Consider the following 13,980-nt stretch of genomic DNA (forward strand, 5'->3'; position numbering starts at 1 on the left):
ACGTTTTGAGGAAAGAATAGTTTATTTTCATTTGTTTGTTCAATTTTTTTTTTTCCCTAAGAGGACACTGAAAAATTTTTACTGCTCTTTAAAATTTTTCCACTTTCCTCTTCTCTAGATCCAGATCTTTCTTTTTCCAATTTTCCTTAATAGAAGTGTTGCTTATATACGCACTGGAATTCTGGCAATTACAGAACTGTTTCAAACAGCAGTAAGTCTGCCTATAGTAAAATTTTGCATATAAGGAAGCAAAGGGACTTGTGTATATGGAGCATATAAACAGCTAGGTTTAGAAAACTCAGGTAAATAGAGCTTCATACAACTTGCTTCCCTTAATTCCCTCCCAGGTCCATGCTTATGTCCTGAGGAGTACAGTCTTCTTTCTCACTAATCAAGGGAGGTCTCAGAATCCTGTCTCTCAGACAAGGTCGACAAACTTCCATTCAAACTACCTAACTTCTTCAAAGCTTCTGTTCTTTTTCTAGTCTTGCAAAAAGCCTGTTACCAAATGAATAGCAGAACTTTTATGATCTATAGTGTGACTTTAGTCATGATTAAAGTGAAACCCTGCCTTGAACCCTACCCACACCAGGCTAGAGATCAGTCAACCCATTACAGATACATGAAATGAGAGTGTTTTAAGGATCCAATAATCTTAATGTTCATAACTTAGAACCGAAAACATAGTATAGTAGGAGTTGACCCTCCCCAGGCTATGCAAGTATTGTACTGAATGTTTGAGAAGGAAGAAGGGACTTTATTGGACATCAAATTCAACCCCTTCATTTGCATTTTAGTAAAATGAGATTCATAAAGGCTGTGCTTTCCCCAAATTCCCCTACAGGATCAGAAGTAGTAGATTTATGCCTCTGTTTTCTGACCGTGAGTACAGAGTTTCTTGGGGTGCTGAGGATCTAAGACCTTGTACGTGATAGGTGAGTGCTCTTCCACTGAGTTATACCCCTGCCTCCTTGTGAAGATTCTTTATGCTTCTCTATGCAGAAGAAGGATTCACTCCTTCTAGTTTTCTTGTTTCATTAAAGGCAGGTCTGTTGATTATCAGTAGGTTCTATGAACCACAGAACTCTGTAGGAGGGCTACAGTGAACTAGAAATGACTAAAAGGATCATATTCATTTTGTCTTAATTATATCAATGCATCCTATTTCTTAATGCTCAGTTTATTGCTCTGAAAACCCATGTTTTAATTAAAAATATTCATTTTATGTTATAATGAATGCATACTTTTTATTTAAAACTATCCATTTTACTGCATGTCTTCACAGCTGAATAAGCAGGCTATGGTAGCCTATTTTGATTACATTTTACCTTGCTTCTCTTTACTTACCTAGATACTCCTGGGCTTTTGGATGATTGACTTACAAACTGAAAAGCAGAACATTACACACCATTTCTCTGAAAGTCAAGTTCACATGGATCTAGCAATTATCTCCATAGGGCATCATCTATTTTCATGCCTTTGCAAATAAATAACCTTCACCTGAGTGAAAATCATTTGCTTCTGGATTCCTTATTATTTATAATTTTATTGAACTTTATACTTCTGAATTATGAATTAAAGAGGCCTCCTCTGTAAACTCTTCAGACTATATAACTGCTACCTCATTTAAGGACTAAAGACCACAAATATTTATTAAGTGCTTGTGAAATGTCATTTAAAAAAAAAAGCCTGTTATTGTTTGTCCTCATGATATGTCCAGGTTTGGCAGTCAAGATGGAGATTCACATAATGGAAACACAAATGTGGATAAGTTTCATAGAAGAAGTGAGTTTAAGGGAAGAACAGGAAAAGCTAGAGAATTTGTGAGATTGGAAAGAAAATATTCAAGGCAATAGACGCAAACAAGCAGACAGAAAAGAATGAGCAGGTTATTTGTAGGAGGTACACCAGGTGATAAATAAGAACCACAATCAACATTGCTCAACTTTTAGGAACTCTATTGATTTCTGCACATCCTGGATTTTATTTAACCTTCCAACAGTGATTCAGAGATTGTTGTCCAGCTTCAATAGAAAATAAGCATTATCACTCTCTGCAATGGTTTGGATCTGGAGTGTGCCCAAGGCTTGTGTGTGTTAGGCTTGGTCTCAGCTTGGTACTGTTGGGAGGTAGTGAAAACTTTAAGATGTAGGGCCTAGTGAGAGGACTTCCTGTCACTGGGCAGATGCCCTTGAAAGGGATTGTGAGATCCTGGTCTCTTCCTCTTTCACTCTTTTGCAACCTGACCATGAGGTCAATGGTTTTGCTATGCCAGACATTTTCACCTCGATGAGCTGCCTCACTACAGGCCAAAAACAATGAGGCCAATGGAGGATGGACTAGAACTATTGAAACAATGAACTAAGATAAACCTTTTCTCTTTATAAGTTGATTATCTCAGATGTTTGTTATAGTGACAGAAAGCTGACTAACATACTATCCTGGTTTCGGTGATAGAGAAGTTGAAATTCGGAGAGACACGTGACATGCCTTATGGTCCACAACCAATATTTGAGGGTTAAAGATTTGATGGTCCAATAGCATCCACTTCATGTTTTCTTCATTATTGTGCTCTAAATCTGCTTCTATTAGGGAGGTCAAATATGGTAGGAACCAAATGTGTGGAAGTTTGGGACTGCCTCTGATTCAGGATTTTCCAGGTAGGACCAGTCTTCTATACCCTTGCCTGCCCTGTAAACTGAAAGGTTAAAGACTTGCTCCCACTTAATAATACATCCTAGTTCTCACTCAGAGTGGAGTTCCTTAAATCCAGCTCACTGCAGGTCCTAACCTCAGCCTCCTATTATTTAGTTTAATATTTAGTTATGACTAAATTTCTTGCCATAACTATGATTATGATAGCTTCTAGTACTGAATTTTTAATTTCTGTTAGAAATGGGAGGTGACACTTGAAACAGGTGTTGAAAACATCAAGTTGAAGATGTAGAAGACATAAGAGGGAAACCTCACCAAGTCCCAGGGTCATGAAAAATAATTTTGCTGAGTTAACATTCCATTGTTAAATGTTTCAAGTTCATTGTACAGGTTTGTATCTGAGTGAAAATGTGTAATTTTTTTTTTCCTGTTGATTAGGTGGTTAGAACTTCTTGCAAGCGAAGTTCAACTTTGCTTCTGCAGAACTCTGGTGTTCTGTTTTATTCTGTACTGATAAAGAATAAAATCAGGGCTGGGGGTGTAGCTCAGTGGTAGAGTAGTTGCATAGCACATTTGAGGCCCTGGGTTCTATCACCAACAAACAAACAAACAAACAAACGAAAAACCAACCTGAGATGTGGTTATACCTGATTTTCTATCTGTCTTTTGCAGATGTGTCCCTTTATATATTAACAAAAACCATTGAACCTTCAGATGGGATATCTGAGGGTGAAATTTCCAACCAAAATATATATATATAAATATATTGTAGTAATCAGCTTCTAAATACTTTCTAAAAAGCAATAGATTGGTTAACACTTTAATCCTTCAATTTCTTCAGCACTTATTATATTCAAGAGCAAAAAGTCCTTATCTGTAAGAACATATCAATGTGAGTTAATAATAAGTTAGCTGTCTCTGGTCTCTGAGCGGGGCTGAGTTCTCTGTTAAGTGGATGATGATACATAACGGGGGTGGGGGAGGGGATCAGGGAAGAATGGAGGAAGGATGGATTGTGTAGAGGGAAATGAGGGGTGGGGAGGGGGTGGAGGGAAGGAAAAATAACAGAATAAGACAAACATCATTACCCTATGTACATGTATGATTATGCAAATGGTGTGACTCTACTCCGTGTACAACCAGAGAAACAAGTTGTACCCCACTTGCACACAATGAATCCAAATAAATTTTAAAAATGCATATAATAATAAGTTAGTGACATCTATTGAGTGCTACAGGGCGCTGAGACAGGTGTTTATAATTGGTATGTTTATATTTGCTAGTTGATACAAAATATATTATGCCTGTATTGACTCTAGTTTGTTAGGCCATGTCTTTAAGAGAAAGTTCTGTTATTTGTTTTCTAATAAGACTGTATCATGGGCCAAAGGAAATAAGTAAAAAAAAAAAAAAAAAAAATTTAATGCACACACCACCCTATCCCCAGGCCACCACTGAAATGCTTTATTCATGCACATTCACAAACTCCCCCCACCCCCCAAGGAATGCTCCATCAATCCTATATAGAAATGCTTGACAAGCACAGAGAGCTGAAGGTTCTCTTTGGTCCAGGAGGTGATATCTTCCTGTGTGGTAAGACACAATGCATAAGGAGCTTTCTCTTGAAAGGCTGAGAGGTGGCAGAGTTCCTGGACATCAATGAACAGAAGTCACAGCGCTCCTCTCATAATGGTGAACAGTGGGGATGTGGAAGGTTATGTGTACGGGGGGGGGGGGGGGGGGGGGTGGTCCTTTTCTTCTTTATGTAAACTTTTTAGGAACTAAGCTTTCTGAGAGCTCCACTAAGGGAATTAGAATCTATTCCTAGTTTAAATCAATATTCTAAGAATTTTGAGGCAGGAAACATCTTTGAGAGCAGTGAAACCGTCCTCTCGTTCATGCCCTGAGGGTTTTTATTTGATTCCACTACCTGATTGGGTAAGATGTGTTCAGGAACAAAATTTAAGCAAACCCTGCTTTCCTTATCTCAAGTTGAACTTCATCTTCTCCTTTTCTTCAAGACAATCATTTATGGAAACTGGAAATGGTGGTTTCTGATTCCCTGGCTGAAGGATTAACAAGTCAAACTAAAGTACAGTGAAAGAAGTCTACAGAAATTGACGTGACATGAATTCTCTGAGCTGGGGAACACAAGCACATGGGAACTATGGTCCAGAGTGTTCTGAGGGAGGAAGATCCAGTGGAGTCCTCTGCATCAGCAAGTCTTAGACCATGGCAGTGGCTACAACTCTGCCCCAACCAACTTCTCTCTGTTCCCACCCTAGTCATCCCGCGATTCCACATGAAAAAGTGCTGAACTTAGAGAAAGTTGAGAGCTGACAGGTGTCCCCAAAGCCACCAAAACCAATGATATGGTGTGCCATTGTGAGAAATAGTTGGCAGTGTGGGCTGCTGGTGAGGCTAAAGGGAGATCAGACTGTTGGTCTCTGAGGTCTTCAGGGATGGAGGGGGCTGAGATGAAACTAAACGCCATCCAAGGAAGGAGGATAAACTCTGTATGTCAAGTCAACTACATTAGATTAGATCACCAAGTTTGGAGGCCAGAGAGCTGTCACTCGGTATGCTATAAAACAACATGTGAAATTCATCTGCTCACTTGCAGTTGGATTAATATCCAGTTTTATATAGTTGTAATAGTTCATTTTCCATAGTTGTAACAAAATACCTGACCTTAGGTACATTACAGAGAAAAGAGATTTATTCATCTCACAAAGCTAAAAGTTGAAAGTCCAGGGAGTTTGGTACTGACTCTGGTGAGGGCTTCCTGGCTATCACATCATGGCGGATGATATTATGGCGGATGGTATTATGGTGGGAGCACATGGGAGGAGAGATTATAGTAGTGAGACAGGAAGCCAGAGAGTGGAGAGGGGCCAGTCTTGCTTTTCTGTTACAACCCTTTGAAGGGACCTATTCAGGATTCCATGAGAACTACCTTAACTCCTTCCAAGGGTGGTGCTCTTAATGATGGAATGATCTCCCTGACTTGGCCCCATTTCTTTAAGGTGCCACCAACTCTTAACATCACATGCTGGACCACATGGACCCTTGGGGGATAAACCACATCCAAACCATAGCAACAGTGTTATTGCAAACTGTCTGTTACTGTACCCACTGCTACCCACCGCATGCCATGAGCATGCTGCTATGGTTCTGGTACCTGCCTATGCTTCCTCTGCCTCCTCCCTGTAGAGCAGCTGGACCCAGGTGTAGGGCACCATCCCTTCTACCTGCCAGCCAAATGCAACTCACTGGAGTGAGAAGAAGAATGAAAAGACAAACCTGACCCCATACCACACTCCAAGGCCGTTATCCCCCAAACCTCACCTATATCAAGAATTGAAGGATCTTTGAATTTAGCAGATTATCTTTCAGTAGCTGAAAATAATCAGAAATTATGGATTCTGACTAAGAGATCATTAGGGGAGTGAAAAAGTCTTATTTGGAACTATAGCACTGAAAGCCACGGATAAGGGAAGAATAATATCTTTATAAATTCTTTGATAAATCAGTCACATGTATAATTCATTTTAGAAAGACTGTCATTCCAAGGTGTCTGATTTTTTTTTTCTAAGTTTGGGATTTTAAGAAGGAAAATTAGGACTGGGGATGTCACTCAGTAGCAGAGCACTTACCTAGCATGCCTGAGGCCTTGGGTTTGAACCCAAGCACTGAGAAAAGAAAGCAAAACTAATTTATGAGTTATCACAATTTTTCAGATACATCAAGTATTAGTATATTTTGATTTCATCCCTTGTTCTCAAAACAGATGGAAAATTCTTAGAATCTGAAATGGAAATATTCATAAATAGAAAAAGTACTTAAGTAGGAGGCATCTTCTGTCTTTAAGTATGAAAAGGGCACCACGCTTACTCATCTCGGTCACTGCCTGTGACAGCAGTTTTCCAAATGGTGGCCTCATGCTTGAAATGCACTCACATATCTTACAAACTCCAGCCATTCAGTCCCTCTCACTTGAAGGATCTGTCCCCAGGTGTCCTAAGAGGAGGAAGCAGAGCTGATGAAAAATAGCAGACCCCAAAATAGATAACCCTTCCTCTTTGTCCTGCCTGAGCCCCTTTGTTTTAGTGAGATGGTTTTCTCACCTTGCACAGTTCAGTCACCCATCACCAAGATCAAAGTACATCGCAACAAATTCCAATGAGGTCAGCAAATTATTTACAAGTCTGTGTCCCTCTTTTTGTAGTTCCTTTGGTAAAATTTTCACCTCAACTTGGAAGGCTTTTTTTTTTTTTGTAATTTGTATTTTATCTTCAGTATTTGGGGACTGGGGATCAAAAACAATCTTTCATCACACGGAACCTTTTAAAATAGGCAATTAAATAATGCAGCTTTAGGAACAAAACGTGACTTTTTAAAAAACTGAGTGTACACAATAAAAGTTTGCAAGATCCTTCGTTGCTAGCATTTTGCTGTAGACCTTACTGCCTGTGCGGAGCATTCCCAAATGTTGTGTTAGGCTCGGTTCTGAAGAAAGGATGGCCAGGAAGGACGAACGGAGTGGGCGGGGCCTAAAGCAGAAATCGTGACAAACGAACTCAGGAGTGGATTTTTCAGATTAAGCTCTGACTTGCTGATCAGGGGTTGAATTTGGGAAGAACTGGGATAAATCAGGGATTATTCAGTCACTGAGAGCCAAATACAAGGACCCCACAGGAAGTCAGCTTTCCAGGATGTAGCCTGACTTTTGGATCCATTTATTTAGATTGTGCCAATGGACCACAGAGAATCAAGAGCATGTGGGAAGGTCTGTCCCTTACATCTAGGACAAGCAAAAACAGTCAAAAGGAAGCACAATTTTAAGAAAACCTTACCTCTGAATAGCATGTTGCAATCTTTATGGAAATTCCTCATGCCAGGGTGGAATGTTTTCCTACCTTATATTAAGTGACAGACCCGATATCACCTGAGGAGCCAACATTCAAACCCCAGGTCTTCTGATAACAACTCATGTTCTTTTCCTAACAGGTTCAATCAGAAGGATGGGGCTAACCCAGAGTGGTCAGGACATCTCCCATAGGAATATACATGCATGCAACTGATGTTGGGAAAAACTTTTACTCTGATGAAATGGTATATTTTCTTTTCATAGACAATATGGTTTTGGCATCTCTCCTGTTTTGCTTTGGTACAACTCTTTGGCCCTAGTTAATGGTCTCAGTTATTACTTGACCATTGAAAATTAGATAATGGCACTAATAAATTGGGTGGTTGGTAGCCAGTTGAGTGGAGCCCACAGCTAATTACCTGACCATGACAAAAGAGTATATTAAAGACCAGCAACCAGACACTGTAGCCCACATTACCTCTTCAACTACAAGCTTGATACTCCATACAAAATATTTTAATGCTTAAGACAGAAAACCTCAGCCTTTTCTCTAGGCTTCCATGTGCTTTAGTCAATCTCTAGGGCGCTTGTTTTCTGTGCAGTTGGTGTCTGCATTTTACAATGACTCCTATAAAATTGTGACAAGAATCTTACAGCAGGATATGCAATTAAAAGGTAAGTGCTAGGTCGGGGGCTATAGCTCAGCAGCAGAGCACTGGCCTAGCATGTGTGAGGCACTGGGTTTGATCCTTAGCACTGCATAAAAATAAACAAATAAAATAAAAGCATGCTGTCCATCTACAACTACAAAAAAAGAAAAAAAAAATGTTTAAAGGTAAGTGCTGGCATCAGCACTCATGGTGATAGATCTTGCTGGGCCTTAACTTCTAGGAATAGCTTAGAAGAGTGTGTTTACCTAGCCCACTCAGAAAAGAGCCTTTTTCCTTACCAGTGTGTGTGTGTATATCTGTGTGCCCTGTTGTCACTGTGAAATCCAAGGGCCACGAATCAAATCAATTGAACAAGGTAGGAATTAGCATGGATCAAGTAAGAACAAGGAGTAATTACTGCTTGCATGGACCTATTAAAAAACAATCAACTGGTTGCATATTTACATCCTGCCATTTGTCAGAAACGTTTAAGCCTCTATTACCATTACCTTAAAAATGTCTAAGTGGAAATATTATCTCCAACCTACCCTGAACTTGAGCCTGCTACTGAGGAGCAGTCTGCCCTGCTTCTTAGAACAAGCAGACAGTTACTAATGGAAACAGTCTACCAGCTCATGTATGTACTAACATCTGTCAAAATTGTACTTGTATGTGACTGCATGAATTATTGATACAAGAACATATCGCTTTAGCCAAGCTCAAGCTTTTATGATTTCATGATGATGCTTCCCAGAGTTCTAACAACCTGACTGTCCAAGTTCCAAGTTAAAGCAATGGGCTTGCATCCTGAGCTGACGGTACAGAAGAGATATTCTGGTGAAGCAATCTTCCACTTAAAGAGAATAAGGTCTCCAGCCATAGAGGGAGTCAGAATCTGTGGTTAGGACTCGTTCTCAGTCTTGGGTCTCCTGAAGAAGCTGCACAGCTTGGCCCAGATGGCTCTTCAGAGAAGGGAATATTATTCTGGGAATGGAGAATTTGCTCATGAGCATTCTTAAGTGCATCTCAGTGTAAATCAGCAAGTGCAAAGGGCCAGCACTGGGTCGAGGTTAACTATGGGCCGATCAATATCTCTCCTACCCTCTGCCTTTCCCACTCACACCTCTGCATCATCATTTTCTGCAGAGTCCGTTGCATCCTGCTTTTGTGTTTCAGAATTTTACAGAAAGCTCTGGACAGGTTAAACATCACTGTAAAATGCAGTGGCTCTGTGTTTAACAACTTTCTTTTTACTCTGTTTACCTTCTCATAAAAATGTTTTCAAGAGTGAAGGACCAGAGAAACCTTCATTGGTGCATTATTAGAACAGGGCCATTATTGTTTATGCTTTCATTTGTGTATTTTAGCTATACATAATAGTGGATTTCATTTTGACATAATCACACAAGTGGAATATAATTTTTTTCCATTTATGGTCCCTGCTGCCTCCTCCTCCCCTTTCCCAAGCCCTCTCCCCTGTTCCCCTTCCTCTACTCAACTGGCCTTCCTCCCATCCATTTGTTGTTCTCATAAACTGGTACTTTGTAGGTATACATAAAGGAGGAATTCACGCCAAAATCCTAAGGAAAATCATCCTTCCCCGCTGGAAAAACAACAGGTCTTCCAGTCTGTAAGAGTTGGTATAACTGAAGTGACCACTAGGGGGCGCACGGCACCTCGGAATGGTTAATCTTTGCTAAAAGGCGAGCTGAACTCCTGCCCCAGTGTTGGTGGGCTCTAACTCCTTCAGGCTCTGGAACGTACCTGGAAGGACATTTAAGGTTGAACAGAGAAGACCCCAGAGGAGAGGTGGAGAAGGGGTGTTTGGAAGAAAGGAAAGGAGAGAGGGGGAAGGGGCAAGAGAAAAAGGGTGAAGGAGAGGGCAAAGGAAGGAAGGGAGGAGAAAGGGACTGGAGAAGGGAGACGGGAGGGAAAGGGAATGTTGCTTTTAGTAGGACTGAGGAGCTGCAGAGACATTGCAGGATGGCGTTTCCATGGACCACATGGTGTGGCTGGGGACAGGGAAGAAGCCAGGGTTGGGCTTCACCAGGGGATGCTGGATGTGTCCTGATCTGGAGAGTCTTGGGCATCCGGTGGGCCTGGCTGTCTGGACTTCCCAGACCACAGCAATCTTAGAATCTTTTTGGTGCAACTTGCCTTAATATTTTGTCCTCCTGGAAAACAAGGATCCATTCTGATGTCAGCATTTTCCTAGTGGAAGCAGGAGGTGAAGATATAGAAGGTGGGTTTTAGAACAGCTTCCAGCCCCTTTAGACTCACATCTTGCTGTAACACAGGGTCTTGTGGGTACTGGAGGGCTCTGTGTCATGCACCAGAAGGAAGTATCCAGATGATGGAGGGGGAAAGTTCAGTAGCAGATTTATTAGAAGCAAGCAAGGAGAGTTCCCAGAGCATGGGAGGGGCCCCAAGAGGGTTCCGTCAGTGGCTTTCTGTCTATACTGTTTTGATAAAGAACTAACCTTTCATTGGAGAGTCTCCCTTGATTGTTTCTCTCTGACTCAGTTTTAATGGGACAATCTAATGTGTTTGTTAACCTGAGTTTGTCCTGTCCATGTTCCTCTAAACAAAAGAACTGCCTAGGTTCCAAACAACTCTCTGAGGTTGACTAATGGCAGGGTGGTAAAAGAAACATCAATACCATTGTGGCTTGCCTTCCTGGGGCAGTGAAGAATGTGTGGGTACCCAAGCACAAGTGGGACTTTACAGTCAGACAGTTTTCTGCCAAAAACAAATAAGAAAGCAAGCTTTAGCCCCAAGTTTTAATCAGGAGTACTGGGATCCCATTCTCCAAGGTCCCCATTTCTATCTACCTATAGGACATCTATCTCTTGCCTCATTTTTACTGACAATTTTGAACCATGAGATGATGAACAAGAAAGGGTTGTTTTCATATTTGAAAGCATTTTCATATTTATCAGAATTTACTGAACTCTTACTGTGTTTGGGGTATAATTGTAAGCTCTTCAAAAATCTAATGCCATTGAAGACTCACTGCAGCCTGATAAAGCACGTCCTAGAGTCCCTATTGACAGGTCAAATGACTTACTCAATATCACGCTGTAACAAGGACTTAGACTCTTCACTTTTTCCTGCAAATGTCTGATGGGTGGCTAAAAGCAGCGTTCAAGACTTGACATCTCTGCCTCCATTTTGCATCCATCTTCTTTTCTGCCCCATCTGACCAATCCTGAGATAATGATGGACAGGCCATCAAGATCACCTGTTTTGGCAGCTGTGCAAATCCCCTAACCCTTGCCCTCATTCTCCTTTCTATAAACCTCAAAGTCATTGTCAGCCCCTGGAAGACAGAACTAAGGTCATGGGTCCCCTGTCTTGGTGGTGTAGCTACATTGATTAAAGTTTCTTTCATGGTTTTCACTATTACTTTTTCTTTTTGGCTTCTGGGGCTAGTGACCAGACCTGGTTAGTTTGATCCCCAGAGGCAGGCCTCTGGCCTAGGACCCAGGTAAAATCACCAGGAAGCAATGGGACCAAAATTATGAACTAGGACAGTCCAACTTTAGAACCTGAACTGAAGTAATTTCACTAAAATTAATATCAGTTAAGTGATAGAATAGGAACCTGAATTTAGATTCTTCATCTCAAGTCTTACTGTAACCTCTCTTCTCTCAGATTTTTTTGGCATTGAGACTCCTTCATACTCCAATTATTGAAGACTCCAAGGAATACTGTTTCTGCAAGGAAAACTTATAAAATATTTTTCCTGCCAAAAATACTGTTTTTGCAGGAAAACTTATTTATGAATGTATTTGAAAATGACAGAAATAAATCCATTCCACAAAAACATAAATGACATCTTTATGAAAAATAACTTTTTCCAAGAGAATAACAAAATTACTGAGGAAAAAAATTGCAATTTTCCACTAAATGTAAATGTTGTAGTATTTTACATTTAAAAAACTTAATACAGAAAAGCACAAAGAAAAGATAAAAACATGCTGGAAGCAGAGATGCATACCTGTCATCCCAGCGACTCAGGAGGCTGAGGCAGGAGGACTGCCAAGTTCAAAGCCAGCCTCTATAACCTAGCAAGGGCCTTAGGAACTTAGGGAGACCCTGTCCCAAAATAAAAAATAAAAAGAGGCTGGAATGTGGCTCAGTGGTTAAGTGCCCCTGAGTCCAATCAAAAGAAAGAAAGAAAGAAAGAAAGAAAGAAAGAAAGAAAGAAAGAAAGAAAGAAAGAAAGAAAGAAAACAAAACTCACCAAAAAGCCCACCACTTAAGGAGAAAACCACTATGAATATATATATATATATATATATATATATATATATATATATATATATTATATATATTGTTCCAGTCACTTGGAAAGACGATTGAGTAGGTAGGATAGTCAGATAGTAAGGGAAAGGCCATGGGTTAGGGCAGCAAGCCCCAGGTGAATTGCTCTGTAGGAACATTCCAAACACCAAACCCTTTGACCCAGAGAGGTGGAAAAAGGGAAAGCTGGATAAACCAGAGTGGGAACTACAGAGAATTTCAAACTCAACAGCTAAAAGGGCACAACCAACCAAGTGGAATATCATGGACTCTACCAACGAACAAGTCACCTTCCTGACACCTCATTATCACAGAAGTTAGGCAATGCCCTGAGTCATGGAGATAAAAACTTCGAGGCCCAAATCCCTCCTCATCAACCCTCTCTCAGGACCCCTCTCACTTGCTGACTGTTTCTTTTTCTCTAGATTGAATAAATCCTACTCTTTCACCTCACTTTCCACTGTCTATGGATTTCATTCTTGGAGTTTGTGAGACAAGAACCTGGAAAGGAATCGCTGGTGGTCTGCTGCTGAGCAGTAACACCAGCAGGCGTTGCCTCCTGCAGAGAAAAGAGCTAGAACAAATAGACCCTGCCCACTGCCACCGAAACAGAAGATCCATTTTTACTCAGTTCCAGATATTGTGCCTTCCAGGCACAAAAATAGTAACCTTAAATTGTAGCAATTTAAAAGTGCCTATAAAACGAGAATAGGACATCTCAAGGTTGCACCATGACTTGGAGGGGAAAGGGGGTGATCTTGACCACATATTTCCAGACATTATTGGACAGCACAGAACTTGGAGCGTATTCTACCTTGCTATTAGTATAAAGCTCACACCAAAATGAAATGATCTATCCCCCATAAATGTTTCTTTTGCCAGGAGTCAAAGGCGCCCCTTTGTTGTTTTAGGCTAAATATATACTAAATTGCTGGGAGAGCAGAGAAGGTTCCTTGTGTTTTTCTCACCCAGACAGTCCAGGCCTGCCTGTTTCACAAGGGAGGGTGTGGCTGGTTACTCTTGAACTTTGGATTAAAGATAAATGGGCGTGAGTGGGTGGGAACCCAGGAAGGTGAGGAAAACTTTTACCAACCAGCTGCCTTGTTGAAATTCCTTGATCTGTGTCCCTGCAACAGGACAGCTGAGACTCCCAGGACACCACGTGATGAGTGTATTTTACTCAGCACCACATTATGGTTTGGATGTGAGGTGTCCCCCAAAAGACAATGCCAGAGGGTTCAGGGGGAAATGATGGGTTGTGATTATTGATTGGGTAATCAGCGAATTAATCACCTGATGGGATTAATTGAATGGTAATTGAAGGCAGGTGGGGCATTGGGAGCTTGGCTTTGGGGTACATATTTGTACCTGGCAAGCGGAGGTCTCTCTTTCTGCTTTCTGATCATCATGTGAGCTACTTTCCTCTGCCATACTCTGCCATGATGTCCTGCCTCACCTTGAGCCCGGAGGAATGGAGCCAGCTGTCTATGTATTGAGACC

At 41.0% G+C, this 13,980-nt stretch overlaps 1 long non-coding RNA gene across 1 annotated transcript in view; it reads left to right on the plus strand.

The window, feature by feature from the left end:
- LOC306641288 overlaps positions 1-13,980 on the plus strand; it is a 36,835-nt gene that overhangs the window by 18,514 nt on the left and 4,341 nt on the right. Inside the window, exon 2 of the long non-coding RNA XR_013758108.1 lies at positions 7,666-7,770. This is a non-coding gene — a long non-coding RNA (uncharacterized lncRNA). The remainder of the gene's footprint in view (positions 1-7,665; positions 7,771-13,980) is intronic.

This window comes from Sciurus vulgaris, assembly GCF_902686455.1.
Source record: "Sciurus vulgaris genome assembly, chromosome: 12".
In the NCBI taxonomy this organism is placed as follows: Eukaryota; Metazoa; Chordata; class Mammalia; order Rodentia; family Sciuridae; genus Sciurus; species Sciurus vulgaris.